This window comes from Desmodus rotundus, chromosome 1 (assembly GCF_022682495.2).
Source record: "Desmodus rotundus isolate HL8 chromosome 1, HLdesRot8A.1, whole genome shotgun sequence".
Lineage (NCBI taxonomy): Eukaryota > Metazoa > Chordata > Mammalia > Chiroptera > Phyllostomidae > Desmodus > Desmodus rotundus.
Genome location: NC_071387.1, coordinates 68280294 through 68297806, shown reverse-complemented (window position 1 = coordinate 68297806; position 17513 = coordinate 68280294).

Sequence of the window (17513 nt, the reverse complement as noted above, 5' to 3'; positions counted from 1 at the left end):
TCGATGCCACACAGGACACATTCCTGTGAATTCCATTCTCTGATCTTTTTTCTTCTATAAAAGTGCTGTAGCCCTATTTGTCTTCCAGAGCTAACATTAGAATCAAATGAGAAGATGCTGACCTAACAAAGTTCTTGCCACATACTGAGCTGTCTATCAGTGGTATTTACAATTACAGTCAAGGAAAGAAACCCTGCAGATGGAATAGTATTATTCTATGGGATTTGCAGCTTTGTTTCACAATATTTCCTCAGGCAAATTTCTCTACTCCCTGCCTCAGTATTAGGTTTGATCTTGTTATAAACTCATGGCCTTTTCGGTGTTAATTATTAGTTATCCGCACACCTCCCATGGAATACAGTGATTTTTGATTCATAAAACTAAGCTTGCCAGAGAAATATTTAAGAGATGTGAAATGACTGCCACCCGATGCAGCGAGCTGGCTAATTGCACAATCCAAGTTCACAGGCCCAAGTACACACGCCCACACACCCAGGAAGTGGGGGGGCAGGCTTGTCTGGTGGAAGTCAGTAGTCAGTAGCTTATCTGCTATGTGCACTCTGGAGCTGTAAACACGGCCATGTGAGCACTCAGCTAAAATGCTTCCTCTGAGTCAGTCTTACACAAACTTCCGAACAGTTAGGGAAGGAAATAAAGCCACTGTACCCCCAAAGACACCAGGACACAGAGCATGGATTATGGGGACTGTGTTCAACTTTGTCAGAGTCCAATGTAATACTTAAAGTAAGTTTTGTAACAAAAAAAATGCTGCTGAATAATAACTAGCATGAATTAGAATAGGTAGTAATCTCCATATGGAATGAATGCCCTGTCAGACATTTACATGACTTACTGTGTGGAATGTCAGAATTTTAAAAAATCTTTGGTGTTTTCCTCTAAGAGAATGCCAACGCAACTTTCCATTTAGCAATAATAACATCAGTGTCATGGTCTCTAACATGATTTTGGTTCAGACTGAACCAGAGACAAATATCTCATCAATGGTGAAAACACTAAAACAGCAGGAAATCACAGATTCAGTGGAAAGACAGGCTTTGAAATCAGTAGGGCTCCCATTCTGCATTTTCTGGTTTTGTGATCTTGGGTAAGTTACATCGCCTCACTGAGACTACATTTTCTCATGGAGGGGATCGTGATATTCACGAGGTTCTTATTAAGATCAAATTAGATATTAGAAGAGCAAGCACTTTGACAAGTATAAAAAGCTATACAAATATGAGATACTGCAATTTACTGCTCTAACCTATAAATGTCCTCAGGCCAACTAAAACAGAAAAGAAATCAAGTTTAGAATACCTTAGAATTGTTCTTGCTTGAGGTAAGTTCTAACGCTTACATCCCTGTTGACCTATAGTACATTGTGGTTTTTAGAAATGAAAAAGATGGGTATCAGCTATGAAAGAAAATCTGCAGTTGTAGCTCAATTCAGAGAATATATATTTCTGAATTTTAGAAGACCGAATATAGAAATCACAAATCATAAATTAAAGGAAATAGTTAAAACACTTTAATCCTTACCAATGTCCACAAAGAAGGATGTTTCATTAAGTTTTGTCTGGGTGCTCAGACAGTGAAGTACATTACCCTTTCCGGCAGCCCAAAACTTGACCTCACACTTGGACTTCTGAAGGTGAACTTCCTGGGAGGAAATTAAATGCAGGGAACCGCTTCCATCTTTGGACACCAGCTTTTCTAAAAACACTGTAGGAAACATTTAGACTAAATTAATTTTTAAAGTTTTACCCTAAAATATTAAAACTGACAGAAAAGGCAGTGTTGGGTATTTTTTATTTAGCATGGGAAGTGAAATCAAAATCAAAGATGTCCCAAATATCCTTTTCTACTTACCTATTTCTTTATAAAATATGTTCTAAAATAAGATACCAGTTTCTCCTTCTCTTTCTGCAATATGTTTACTTAGACCCTGATCTGCAGACCTTAAAAATGAAAACATTCACCCAAAAGGAAAAAAGAACTGTCCCAGTCATAATTTACGTATGTGACATACATACAGTAAAGTAGGAAATGCATTCACCCTGTTTTCATTACCCAAGCTACCCAGGATCACTCAAGCTTTGTTTCTCTCTAAGGTGTGGTGTACCTGCTGGGTTCAGTGGACACTTCGAAAGGTCAAATAGAGTCCATCCTTCAGGCAGATGAGATGCTATTCTATTTTTAAAAGACCTCTAGAAAAGGAAATTCCACTAGCTTCCCCAGTTACACATTCCAATGTCTACCAAAGCTCACTGTCTGAAAATTTTTCCTTTTTTCTTATCTAAACCCCTCATGCTGTAACTTAAGCCTGTTGCCTCCTGTCTGGTCCCTATTGGCGATGGCCATCATCCTTCACAATCAACCTCCTCGCCCAGGCTCTTTTCAAATGCTGCAAGCCAGAAACAACTGGACTTCCAACTCTCTTTATTTCCGCTTTTTAATTGTGGTTGTTGCAAGTTTTTTTGCGCCAACCCTGTATTCATTTCATATATCCTTTTAACATAGTATTTTTAAAAATAAAGAATTAAAATTATCCAGTTACTTTAACACACAACAATCAATTTGCAATTTTCTTTGTTCTCACTTCCCTTCCATATACATACAATCATCAGTGTCACCATAATGTGTAATTTTATTGAATTTATTCCAAGTTTTTTAATTCTTTCTTCAGTTTCACAACCCAGAACATGTCTAGAGTTAGTTTATCATTGTAACTTTGACAAGGCTGGCATAAAGTTCAAAATTTGAAGAATTTCCTTCTTTATTCAATAGAGTTAAATGATTGATTACTAAGTATTGAAGCAATGCTAGGTTCTAAGAATTCAAAGCATTTAACATGCAATTACTGCCCACAAGCAGGCCATAACAGCACACAGCCAATTAATTAGAATGCAAAAGGTCCTGCATAGGTAACTCCTGCATCTACCTACACTGTGCATGCTTAAAAGGCTGATTGAGAGAGCTGGACCTCAGGGAGGGCTGACCCTGCAGAAGCCCGGAGTGAGGAGTCACTTGCCAGAAAATCAGGAGGAGCAGGAGCTCTAGATAAGTTGCCACCACTTCCTCCACCTACAAGAAGGACGGAGACCCTGAGAACAGAATGCTCAGGGTTGTCCAGAGTTTAACTGGGCCACTGAGGACAGTGTTTGGTAAAACACCAAGTTCAGTGGCAGTTGTGTCCCATATCTTTTCTGAATTATAAGAATAAAGACTAGTTACCAGAATGAAATGGCAAATTTATGCAACTGAAAAAACCATGGCTAATAGAGCAAGGTAACTGTGGGATAAGTCCTACTTGAGGATTCACATAGCAAGTGATGGGAGAATCTGGAATTATCAAGAGAGCAAAAACCTGAATGGAAAAACTGGGTCCAGTACCATAGTGTCCTCAAACAAATCAGTCTTAGGGTCTGACCTTCAGTTTCTTCACCTGTATAATAGATGTTGCTTATGTGTATTACATGACTTACATTCCAGAAAACAGCAACTATTTTTAAAGTACAGTGCGGAGGGGATAACGGGGAGAGGGGTGTATAGGAGCTACTATAAAGGACACAAGGACAAAATCAAGGGGGAGGGTAAAGGTGAGGGAGGGAGGTGGGACTGGCTGGGGTGGGGAGAAAATACAGACAATTGTAACTGAATAAAAATTAAAAAAATAAAATAAAATAAAATAAAAATAATTTTTTTAAAAAAGAAAAAATATAAAGTACAGTTTATATCCCAAAACTGAACATATGAGGTATGTCCAGAAAGTATCCAGCCATATAATATGAAAAATAGAGGCATTTATGAAGAAAATAGAAGATACAAGAAATATTCTACATAGGACAATGACGCCTCAGTCCCCTTCAAGTTAGGAACCTTGGAACCTCACAAAGTTCTCCCAGCATCATTAGCAACTACAGCACAATGTTCTTTCTGCTCTGGTAGCAGAAGCGCAGAATGAATTTTGCCACAACATGTTTTATGCCAAAATGGTGCATTAAAATCTCGGACACAGTAGTTTCTGGAATCCCCCGATCAGCTTCTCATTCTCGCACTGTCAGTCATCAATCTTTGTTGATTGCAGCCCATACACGTTCGACATTCTCAGGTGTTCCGCTTGTTGCAGGCCCTCCAGAATGTGGATCACTTTCAATAGATTCTTGACCATCTTTGAAGCACTTGTGCCACACTTTTATTTGCGCTGCACTCATTGCTGTCCCCAAAAGCCTTCTGATTCATCCAAATAGATTACGCAGAGAAATGTTCAAGCTTAATGCAAAATTTGATGAAGATTCATTGCTCTACTTGCTCAGTCATTTTGAATGCGACAGCCACACAGTACACATGCTCACTCAACAGCATCTACTGCCCCCACTGACTAGTACAGTGAAGTCATCATTATTCACGCATGTGCATTCCAGTCCACTCTCCTTGGCTGCCAGGTTACACTGATGTCGTGCAAACTATTTTCATTATATTAACAATGGCTGGAGTTTTTCTGGACAGATCTTGTATAATCTTTTCTAATGAAAAAAAAAAACCCCTCTATCCCCATTCTCACTATATTTTAGACTTAGATTAAAAAATAGACTACACAGACTAAACTCTCAAAAAGTTTAGTTTTAAAAATAGGTCCCTGGTATTAAAATATTAAAAGACATTTCAGCTTAATAGATTCTGATTGAAGTGTCCAAATGCCCAATTCTTCCTCCATTTTTCAAAACAGACATGTTAAGTGTTACCTGTACCAGGCTCTGTGCAAGGTACTGGCAACACTGTAGTTTGGAAAACAGAATTCAAGGTCCCAGAAAGAAAGAAATGGCATACTTGAAACAGATATGGTAATCTGAAGGGTTTAGTGAAGTGTCTGTAAAGGACATGGACAGTGTAAGGGAAACTGAAGCATCTTGAGGCAGCAACAAATGGCTCTGAAGAGCAAGAAAAGAAGCCAAACCACAGAAGTTTATTACCCGTAGGCCTAAATCGTCAGGGAGAGGAAGTAATTATGGAAAAATCAAGAGCTGTAGGAGATGACTGCCTGAAAGGAGCTCTGGCCTTCGGGAGAAAGACACAGCTACCACCAAACCTTTCCTTCCGCCCTGTGATCACTTAAACACAACCAGAAGCCAGAGGGCAGGGGAGCCCAGCTGCCACAGCTCTGAGAAGTCGGCCTCTCGGGACACAGGTGGGATGAACATGTGTATGCAGCACATCCCTGCTTTAAAAAGCATGTGGTTGTGGTGGCAGAGAGATAGGAAACAAGAAAGTAAGATCGCTTCAGAAGATCACAAGTGTCTGAAAACATAAAGCAAGGATATGACTGAGGAGGTGAAGGTAACTCTGATAAGATGATAGTTTTGCTAAGAACTTAAAGATAAGAAGGGGCTAACTATGATTCAGAGGAGAACATTCTAGCAGGGGGAATAGCCAATGTAAAGGTGCTGAGGTAGGGCTCTTGGAGTTTGAGGATTGGGGAAAAGGCCAAGTATTTCCAAAGCATGTTAAGGAAGAGACAAGTGTAAAATATGAGGTCAGAGTAGTAGGCAGTGCTGGTATCTTATGGTTAAAGGCAAGGAAATCATAGCAAGGAGTCTGGGCTCTACTTTAGTACAATGGGAAGCTACTGAATGATTAAACTCATTGGATGAGTGTCATTTGGTTTACATGTTCCAAAGATCACTTAGGCTGCAGTGTGAAGAATAAAGTTTAAGGGCACAAAACCAGAAGCAGGAAGACCAATTACATGGGTTAATAGCTTCCACCTATTTGCAGGGGATAAGTCCCCAGACCCCCACTGGATGCCTGGACCATAGATAGTACCAAACCCTACATACACTGTTTTGTTCTGTACACATATACCTATGATAAACATTAATTTATAAATTAAGCACAGTAAAAAATTAACAATAATAACTAATAATAAAATGGAACAATTGTGACAACACACTTGAATAAAAGTTATGTGAATGTTGTCTCTCTCCAAATATTTTATTGTACTGTCTTCACCTTTTCACTTAAAAGAAGTATTTTACAACATCTCTTTGATATATCTGAATTGCCAGCATCACTATTCTTAGGCTTTGGGCCCACTTTTAGGTGAAAGAAGGGTTACTTAAACACAATTCTGTGATAGGAGAACAGCCCATGTAATAAGCCAGATGGCTACTAAGTGACTAAGGGGTGGGACACGTCCACAGCCTGGGTACGCAGGACAAAGGGATGATGCACAGTGCAGGCAGGACGAGCAAGACCTTGAGAGATTACTCAGGACAGGATGGTACGCAATTTAAAACTCTTGAATTGTTTCTTCCTGGAATTTCCCATTTAATATTTTTGGACTGTGGTTTACTGCAGGTGAGTGAAACGGCAGAAAGCAAAGCTGTGGATAAGGGGGCAACACTGTATTTTACAAGTCCATAGAGATTTGATGGTGAATTGGACTAGGATAGTAACATAGGTATTAAAAAGAAGATACTGTACTTTCAGAAGGATTAAAGATAGAGAACGAAAAAGAGAGAAGGAAAAAACAATGACTCCCATATTTTTCCACTCATACGTAATGCACTTCTTGCAAGTTATGTAAAAAGATTTGTATTTCTTTAAACATACTATATTTGCTCATACTAATCTGTCTTTGAATTTGTAGTTTTTACTTTCAAGAATGTTCCCCATTTCTGGTCTATGTATCTAATCCAGACAGTTCATTGTTCAAGACTCAGTTATGGGAATATTTGACTCAAGAAGCTGTTCTGAATATTCTAGTCTGAGTAGGCCTTCTCTCCTTAGAACTTCCCACAGCAACTTCTGCATGCAACACTTATCAGTGTCCTATTGCCTTGGCTTATATCAGGGAAGAAGCAAGGAAAAACAGCATGAAATGGGGTAGAAAATAGAAGATAGAAAAACTAAAATCACCTTTGAAAGGGATGAGATTTCAGGCCATCGATGAGATTCAGGAAAATACAACAGGGATGCTGATGGCCATTGGGAGAACTGTGTGAGGCCCCAAGGTGCCTGCTTTGAAGGGGACTGAGGCGTCATTGTCCCGTGTACAATGTTTCTTGTATCTTGTATCTTCCCCAGTAAATGTCTCTTTTTCATATTCCATGGCTTGATACTTCCTGAACAGATGCCTGCTGCACTGAAAAACAAACAAATCAGCTCGTGTTAACTGCTTACATCCAAGGAAGTGGGCAGGGAAGAAACTGATGTAATTTTTACTTTCACTTTCTAAATTATTATCTTTGTCGCATTTTAATCTTTCAAAATGAGATGATAGTCAGTATTAGGTTCTAAAATCAGGGACAGGGAAAATGAAGACATCAAAAATAAAGAAATAAAACTTCCCATATACAAATGTATGCAAAAAAAGAAAGAAAAGAAAATTTTGTCTCTTAGTGCCCATAAAATTTTGATATCATATAATAGAGAAGGTATTTTTTGAGGAAAATAACCTAAGTAAAAAATAATGTATGAGAAGAACTATCCAGGAACAGACCAAATGCCACCAAAATGTTGAAAGCACCAAAGTTTATCACTTCGTGTAATAATGATATAAAGTGGAAATAAGTCTATAAAACCCTTTCATTTCAGGGTTTTAGTTTCCTACCAATTCTGATAGGGCTTTGTGCTGTTTTCTGTATCTCTTTAGCTGTTATTTAAACATCAAATTATATGCTAACCTTTTTCTTTCTTTTGTGGAATCTGTATTCCTCCAAATACCAGCACCATCCTTTTCTTTCTTTTTTTCTCAATGATATTTAATGAGCATCTCCTATGTACCATTATGCTAGGACCATCGATACTATCATTAGTAACGTAACACCCTTCTGATGATGAGGGTCTAGATTTGTGTCTGACTTTAGCACTTATTTGACAGCATAACTTCAAGTAATTTATTTAATCTTTCTGAGCATTAAATTTCTCATTGTTAAAGACAGGGAGACGTATTACGTATATGGAATTGTGTTGAAATAGATATGATTTGTTTATTCAGGCATTAATTCAATAAACACTAAATTCTCTCCGTGTCTCATATGTATGTGCTTCATGAACCAAAAATAATAAATCAATAGTGTGAGTTACTACTATGTGTATGCAATGAAATGAACTGGTAGGTTTTGCTTTTTGGCTTGTTTTGTTTAAAACATTTTTTCAGCCACTGTACTCTATAAATTTAAGCACCATAATGTCATTTTCTAGCTCAGGTACAATAACCATTTTAATGTCTAAATCGAACTAGTAAGTTATGCATCTGCTGAAGAAGATAACATTTTACTTCTAAACATTCAAATAGACAGCCAACAAAATTAGAAAGTAAACTGAAGGAAGAAGAAAAATAATGGGTAAAGAGAACATAAGGAAAAGCAGGAAATTTGGGGAAATGATTTTGAAATGTACTGTTTCAGAATCACATGTGCTCATTTTTTTCTGTTAGCATTTGTATTGTAAGGGCTACCTCAAGAAAGCCAGATACTTTACTGATAAACAGTTGTTGATTAAAGTTCTGTGGCACATTCTACTTATTTATTTATTTGTTTATTTATTTATTTCCTCACCTGAGGACATTTTTTTCATTGCTTTTAGGGAGAGAGGAAGAGCAAGAGAAAAACATTGACACGAGAGAGAAGCCCGGGCTGGGGGATCAGTGACAGACCGGATCCTACGCATCTAGAACAGGGGTCGCAAGCACCTGTGAACCCACAGCCTAAGCATGTGCCCTAATCAGGAATCAAGCCTGCAACCCTTTGGTTACAGGAGGATGCTCTAATCAACTGAGCCACACCAGCCAGGGCTGTGGAGCCCATTGTAAGATTGACTTAGCATGAGATGCCTGTGATGTTTATGTTTTGACATTTGCATTACTGATTTTTGAGACTAAATTCCACACCTATCAGTACATTATAATATATAATATGAGCAATAGCTGTGGTGGAAAAGGTGCATTTATATGGCCAAAAACCAAAGATATAAAGGAAGAGAAATATTTTATTATAAAACCTGCAACTTCCATCCAATTTTACTTCTTTACATGTACTACTGGTAGGATTCATTTAACATAAACATTTTTTATACTTACTATCTCCAATCTAATATCAATTTCTCTGCTTGATCAAGACTGCATTTTAAATATATGAACATATATATTTATTTATGACCCCAAGGAATTTGAAAATTCCTCACACACGCCACCTGTTCCTTTTATAATCGTGGCAGCATCGTGACTGACAACCAGGAAGAGGAAGTAAACCTGGGTAGAAAATGCAGTAAAATAAGAGTCAAATATCAGTGGAGAGACCACGTAGCTTTGAAATGAGTGGAGTCTCTAAAACTTAAAGTAAAAGGTACTGTACATTTGTACTCTACTCTAGTTGCAAAAGTTTCACACAAGGATACAGGTTAGCAATTCTGATAGGCTACATATGTGCAGGGGTGGGGAAAAGTTGGTTTACACTGTAAGTACACAAAACACAGGGTTTATTCTTGTGTTATTATTTACTAATTATTATACTATTTTCCATATGAACAAGTGTAAACCTACTAGAGGGAGCATACAGATGAGCAAGGAAATCCAAAGTGATACAAGTGGCAATGAATTATAGTTGGAAATATCAGTACTAACTCATGGTTAGGTTGCTTTTGAAATAGGCAGTTACATACAGAGATTATACGTGTGTGTGTGTGTGTATATATGGCTTAGAAGACTCATATAATATCTTGTTTTCTTAGCTGAGAGGTCTTAGAACAACTACATCTACCAGCAATAAGTATATACCTTGTGTCCAGATCTTAGTTTCTAAGAAGAAATTAATTAAAGGAATCAGGTCTCATTGAAGAAATGGCTGATTCTAGGACTGAGGCAGGAGATATGCAAGATAAGCCTAGAATATCTTGTAGTGGCAAAAATTAAGAAAGTTTCTTTTAAAAAGAAAGAAAGAAGAAGGAAGGAAGGGAGGGAGGGAGGGAGAGAGGGAGGGAAGGACAAAGAAAGAAAAACACCTATATTAATAGGAGTATGTCACAGAGACACAGGAGCCAAACTGCAAGAGCTTTCCATGGCCAAATTTGGAATTTAAGCAGCAAAATAAATAAATGTATTAGATTTTAACCCAAAGTATAAAATAAATATCCATAAGTATAGAGTGTTATAAATAAATGATTGACTATATTAACAAATGGGGAAGTAGAGAAAACCTCCCACGCAGAATTCTAAATAGTGTATTTTCATGCTCAAAGAGGAAGAGCATAAATGCCCAACACTTTGTTTTTAATCTGATGAGATACTTTGGTTTTTTTTTTTTATTTTAGCCCAGTAAGGGATATAAGAGAGGCAACTAGACACTGATGTTTCTCTCCCTCTCTGCCTCCCTCCCTTCCCCTCTCTAAAAATAAATAAATAAATATCTTTAAAAAAAATAAAAGATCTCTGAAATTAAAGGGCAAAAAAAAAAAAACCCAACCCCGCCCTGAGTAAATATACAGGGTGGGGCAAGAGTAGGTTTACAGCTGAGAGCACATGAAACACAAAGTTTATTCTTATATTATTATTTATTCATTATTATATTATTTTCCATATAAACAATCTACCATACTTTTGCCATACCCTGTATTCAAATTAAAAACACCAAATAACTGTTGATACTCTGAACTGACATGGAGTGCTCACAAATTTACTTTTTAAACAAAACCTTTTCCAAATGGCCACAAGGCATAAAAGGCAATTGAGAAAAGAGGAAATAAAAGTGCTTAAATAAAAATGGGAAATTATAACTGCTACTCAAAGAAATAAATAAAAATTAAAGTATAAAAAGAAAAAATACTGTTCTATATCTGTTTAATTCCAAAATTACATAAAATTTTATATAATTTTATAACTGGTTTATATATAATATAAAAATTACACAATTATATATAGCCTATATATACATATAGCTGGTTTGTATATATTTACAAACAAGCAGGTAGCCTCCTCAGACAAATACTGGTGAAAGTGTCAGTGGACACGTAAACTTTTGGGGGATGTTTGCAAGAGCCTTAGAATGTTGTTCGCGTGTGACTTTAATAACCTATCCAAAGGCCTGGCACACTGTTTCTGTAAAGGGCCGGAGAGCGAGGATTTTCGGCTGTGCGAGCCACGCAGACTTTGTTGCCACCACTCAGCTGTGGCCTTGCACTACAACAGCAGCCATAGACAATTCTGTACGTGAACATGACTTTGTTCCACTACAACAGACACTGCGCCGTATTTGGCCCCTGATTTGCCAACCCCTGATGTCTTGTAAACGGTAACAGAAGTGAAAGAAAATGCACGGAGCACAGTTACATGTATTGTGAGGAGCTCACCTAGGTAAAAAGTACTTGTAGAGAAAATGTTAGCAGAAACAGCATTGAAATGTTAACCAGAACACTTTCCAGGTAGTGGAATAAGGACTATTTTCCCTGCTTATTCCTACAATTCCATTTCTGTATGTATTAAAAGTAAGAAAATGAAATGCTAAAGTTAGTTTCCTTGAATTTGCGCTTTTATCAGTAAGCTAGAGGTTCCTGGGCCAATCTGAGATTTAAAAGTATTCTTATCTGTGATATACTTATATACATTCAAAAAAATATTTTGGTTAATCTTCATTCAGTTCTCCATAATAATGGGCTTCCTTTGACATTCTTAAATTATACTTTAAAATATTACTTATTTCTAATCAATTTCAATTATGATTCTAATTCTATTGTTAGTTATTCATGAAATGCCTCACTGCTTCCGGAGCTTCTGATACTTTATGGGGGGACTGCCTAAAGCCACAATATTGGAAGATGTTGCCTGCTTTTCTAAAGCTCTTTATAATGACTCATGTTCTTAAAAGCCTCTACTTAGGTGACAAAAGAACCACTGTTGTTGGGAGGGATGTACAGTGCATTACACAAATTTACCCTGGCAAGCCACAGCCCACCCCCCCCACCCCCCCACCCCCCCACCCCCCCACCCCCCGCCGCAAACCTGTGTCAGCACTTTTCAGCCCCACTAGTATGGATGCAGATGGGTGTGTGAGCTGCTCCAGGCTTCTCACAGGGCCAATCAAAACATGGACACAAAGGCCTTTATAAGCTGCAGGCTGACCACAGTCCCTACAGTATTGCTAATGCCTGCTTTTCTCTTGACTTTCCGTATACGGAATACCTCTTACCTGAGAGAAATCAGTTTCATTCAGAGCCTAGGACAAGTGAGAATGTGTATTTGCTCACTTTGGAAAAGGGAAAAGGAAGCCTTTTTTAGCCTTTATCTAAAAGCTTGCAAAACAGACCAATAGCTATCTGAACACACGAGATGCAAACCAAGGATAACTGGTTAGCCTAGAGCAAAGGCACACAACTGGGCTGACATTACACAAATAAAGAAAAATGAAAAAATGACATCATTACCTGAGACCAGTTGAGGGAGAGAAAGATGTGCTCATTCGGTTTCACTAGAACCCCAAAGAGCCCTACCCTGGCCACCATAAAGGCTGTCATTTCCTGTCCTTCACCCCTTCCATTATTCTCTCTCAGAAGGACATTTGAGCTATCGTAAGAGTTTGTCACTATGTTATGGTTTTTCTTTGTTTCCCTCACTAGAAATATGCTCTTTGTGAGGGCAAAGACCCTCGTCTGTTGTCGTTGCTATGTTCTGTTTTCCATAGTAAATACATAAAAATATGTGCTTAATGTGTAAATAAACAACAGAATAATTTAGTAGAAAGACTGGGTTACTGGTCAGATAATGTGCTCTAGTCTGTCTCTACCATTAACTAGTAGGTGTATTACTGAGGTTCCCACTATGATATCACTGTGTGGTACCCACCCCGAATCTCAGTAACCGGTATCAGAAAGCATTCATTTTTGCTCACAGGTCTGTGAACTTACTGAGGCTCTGCTATGCTTGACTGCAGTCGCCATCAGGTTAGGGTTAGGTTGGCTCCACAGTCTTTTCATTCTGAAGCCAGCAACAACTTGGAATATATTTTTTCACAGTGACTCACAGAAGCAAAAAGAGGACAGCAGAAACACAAAAAACCTCTTAAAACTTCAGCTTGAAGCTATCAGACTGTCACTTCTGCCTACGTTTTATTGACCAAAGCAAATCATATGGCCAAGCCCTATATGATTTATAGCAGGGAAATATACTCACCAAATATATTCTACCGACAGTATGCCACGGGCAAATAATATAATCTACCACATTACACAAGTGAAATTCATGAAGTTTCAATTTCTGGGAAAAGAACAATTCTAGTCCTGACTATGCACAGAACTCTTGTGAGGGTCAAATGTTTTTGTGTAGACATTATGTAATTAAAATTGATTGAGGAAGAGCTAGACATTGTATAGGCACCAATGACTGAAAATGACCGTTTTCTTTTCTCATAGAAAGACTACAATCAAAATAATATACACTGCTTAGCATAAGTTGTACATGAAATATTGTGGAAACAGGAGATATAGTTAATAAGTTAGCCTGTGTGATGGTCTGGAGGCTACTTTAAAAATAAGAATAAATGTGAATGACCATTGACAGGAGAACTGGGAAGCAAAGAGGGTAGTGACAAAAGAGGCTTTACTTATGTCATGAATATTTCTTTTTTAGGGTAAAACAATTGATCTGAAGCAGATATGGCAAAAAAAAAGTCATTCAATAAATCTAGATGTTTAGAGAATTAATGTTATATCGTTTACTGTTTATAAATTTGATATATTTCAGTCAAAAATGAAATTTTTAAAATTACTTTTAATAGGTATTTGGCAAATAAAGAAAGGAAGGAGTATTTTTTGAGCAGAAAGATCACAAGTAGTAGGAAAAGCAATTTGGTCTTAATGAATAAGAACATGTGAGGGCAAACAGTGGAAGAGAATAAGACAGGCATGGGAAGGGGCTGTATTATTTTCCTAGGGCTGCTGTAACAAATACCACAAACTAGGTGGCTCAACACAACAGCATCGTGTTGTCTCACAGTTCTGGAAACTAAAAGTCTGAGACCAAGATATTGTTAGGGTGGATTCCTTCTGAGGGCTCTGAGGAAGAATCTATTCCATGCTTCTCTCCTAGCTTCCAGTGATGGCCAGCAATTCTTGGCATTCCTTGGCCTAGAGATACATCACTCCAAAAATTTCTGCCTCCACCTTCACATGGCATTCTTCTTGTCTTCATATGGCCATTTTCCCATCGCACATGACTCTGTGTCCAATTTTCCTCTTCTTATAAGGACACCAGTTATGTTGGATTAAGGGCCCACCCTACTTCAGCATGACCTCATCTTAAGTTAATTAATGGTGTCTGCAAGGAACCTATTTTCACATAAAAATCACATTCTTATCTTAAGTTTTTAATCTTAGCTCCAAAGTTCTGAAGATTAAAACTTCAACAGATCTTTTTGGAGGACACAATTTAACCCCACAAGAGGGATCAAGATATTGTTACTATTTTTTGCTATTATTATCAACAAATTTTCATATTTACTAAAAAAGTTTAAAGGAATAGCATAAGATGTTTTAACCAATTAAAAGATCTCCTCAGGGGACCTATGACGTAACTGACTCTGTGGAAGAAAGGAAATCATAAGAAGGATGATGCCTCTGTGTTTCTTCCATCTAACTATTATGTGCCTCCCAGGCTAGCCCACATTGTGCTCTGCCCCGCACCAGCCCACACTGGGTGACTCACCAGCCTGCCCCACTGCCCTTTGCAGAACAGTTTTATCATCCAAGGAAAGAACCCTCTGGCTACTACCACCACCAAACGCTGGAGTTAATTTTTAACACTGGGTCCTTCAACAACTAACGTGAACGAGATCTGGCACCGGTGGTCTGTTTCCTATTCTCATTTCTGCTTTAGGAAACTTCATTAGTAGATTTCACAATGTAGAAGCTGATTAAGCAGAATTTTTAGTTCCTAGTCATTTATTTTCCAATTTACAACGACAAAAATAGTGAATTATCTCAAACCAGTTCTTAGACTGCTTGGATCATGCCTTCACAAGCTTGGACTCGAAGCAGGAAGTGTAGAAGTGCTTGCTTTAGTCTCCTGTTAGTGCTGAAATGCTAGGTCCCTGGTTCTGCTACCCAGACCCTTTGACTGAGTTAGTGGCATAGTAGTCTACAGTCTCTGATCACGGGTTTCTGTTTTAGCTCCGAAGTTCTGGATTCCAGACTCTGTTTACAGGGACCTAGAGTATCGACTGGTCTTCTCCCTGGCTCTTTCTGAACATGATCCCTTGTGTGCTGACTCTAATCATAACTCGTGTCCCTACCTGCCTTAGTTAACAAACACAGAATTGACCCCAAACCTGCCAAAGTCCTCCTGACCTCATTCAGCTCCTTTCCTCCCCATCTCTTACCTATGTCTTTCCACTCTAAATCTTCCTCCTTCCATGTCTACCCCACTCATGGCATGACTGTAAGCATGAAGGAGTGGTTAATGTGACATACTTTTAAAACAACTATGGGACATCTACACAATGGAATACTACTGGGCCATGAAAAAGAAGAAAATTTTATCCTTTGTGACAGTATGGCTGGACGTGGAGAACATTATGCTAAATGAAATAAGCCAGTCAGAGAAAAAAAAATACCATATGTTTCACTCATATATAGAATTTAATACACAAACTGAACTATCAAGGACAATAGAGACAGACTCATAGATGGAGAGCAGGATGACAGCTAAGGAGGTGAAGGAGTGGAAGGATTGAACAAAAAGGAAAAAGGACTCATGGACACGGACAATGGTGTGGTGATTGCTGGGGAAACGGAGGTAAAAGGGGACTAAATGGTAATGGAAAAAAATACTATTCGATAAAAGCTAATTATTCCAATTCACAGTATCCTCTGTGCTGGAGCCTTACACAAAACTCCTAGTATATCCGTCTTACCGCATACAATAAATCTCCAAGTCAATAAACAAGATTTATGCATTTGCCAGCTCCAATATAGATAGGAGCTAAATTCGCAATGTTTTCAGCATTGGATAGTTTTCTTTCCATTGAGAGGTTTTGGTTTTTTCTTTTAAATATTTTATTGTTCATACTGTTATGGTTATCCCAATTTTCCCCCTTTTTCCCCTTCTACCCAGCCCACCCACTATTCCCAAAGTTAATCCCCACACCAATTTTAAGCAACTTTTAGACACAACTGAGACTATTTACAGCATTGACAGTGGGTATGCCTTGAAGATTATCCTATGTAAATGTGATTTTATCGCTTTCCTTAAAACTTAGTGTTCACAAAATATTTAAGAAAAGCTACTGTGAGTTGCCTGCATATTTTCCCGGCTCTGGATAGCATAGTTAGTCACATGGAATGTGGAATGGGCTAGACATCTTGGAATTGTTCTTGTTAAACTGGTGTAAGCAATTGACCCAATGGCTTTGATAATCATTATTTGTTTAACAAGTTCCTATGAGGAAAGCTATGCAGTTGTCTTGTGAAGTAGCTTCTTAAAAGGCTTTTATTTTGTCTGCATATGATAAGGATCATTACATGCTATGTCTAACTGATGACTTAGTGCTCTTTTGGTAGATACAAACTTCTATGGGAAAAAATTAGACAATAAGTACCAATGACTTAATACATGCCATGTTTCCAATTCAAATTGCTTTGATAAAAATCAAATAATCCCCAGGAACACAAATATTTATCTACAGTGATTACACAGTCTGCTAAAATTGGCATTCTCAGTCTCTTCAAAATAGTCATTTGTCCTTTATACGACCTACACATTGTCAAGAGGTTAATAATGTTGAAAAATTCCTGTGGTCTTCTTAGTTTTTGTGCTATCTGGCAGAGAAACACCAGGATCCTTAAGTTTCTTTTCAACAAAGCATCTTCTTTATTCATAATCAATGTTCCTCTGTCTTATTAGACAAAATGGGAAACAGATTTTCAAATTCTAAACATGCTGTAAATTCATAACATTTTTCCTTTGAAGTAAAATGTTTTATATGACTACAATGAAACATGAAAAGAATTCATATGATCAGAAGGCCTAACAATTAAAAGCATAATAATGTGTCCTCAGTAAAATACACCAAATTTTAAAGCTAAACCAATATTAAAGAGTTTGGTCAAGTGATTTTTAAATGTGCTAGTTTCTATATTATAAGATATATTTCACAATATGATTCAACCCTACATGCAATTATATACCACATTTCTTATGTGCAAAGATTATTCTTTCCTATTTAGACATTGGTTCTAAGTATTACATTTTACCTTGATATCAAGTATCCTGGCACCAAGATTAAATGTGCCTTTAAAAAAGATAAGTTATCTACTCTAATAAAACCATAGCTGATAAACCCATTTATCAAATATGCCAATACATGTTAAATCATAAACTACCATAGGACTGACTATAAAGGACACCTTTGCACTTTCAAGGTTACTATCTTTATGTGCATACCTAATATGCTCTCAAATGAGACCTTGTAAAAAGAATTTATTAGTAGTAAAATATGAGAGTTAGTATTAGTCACCAAAATCAAAAG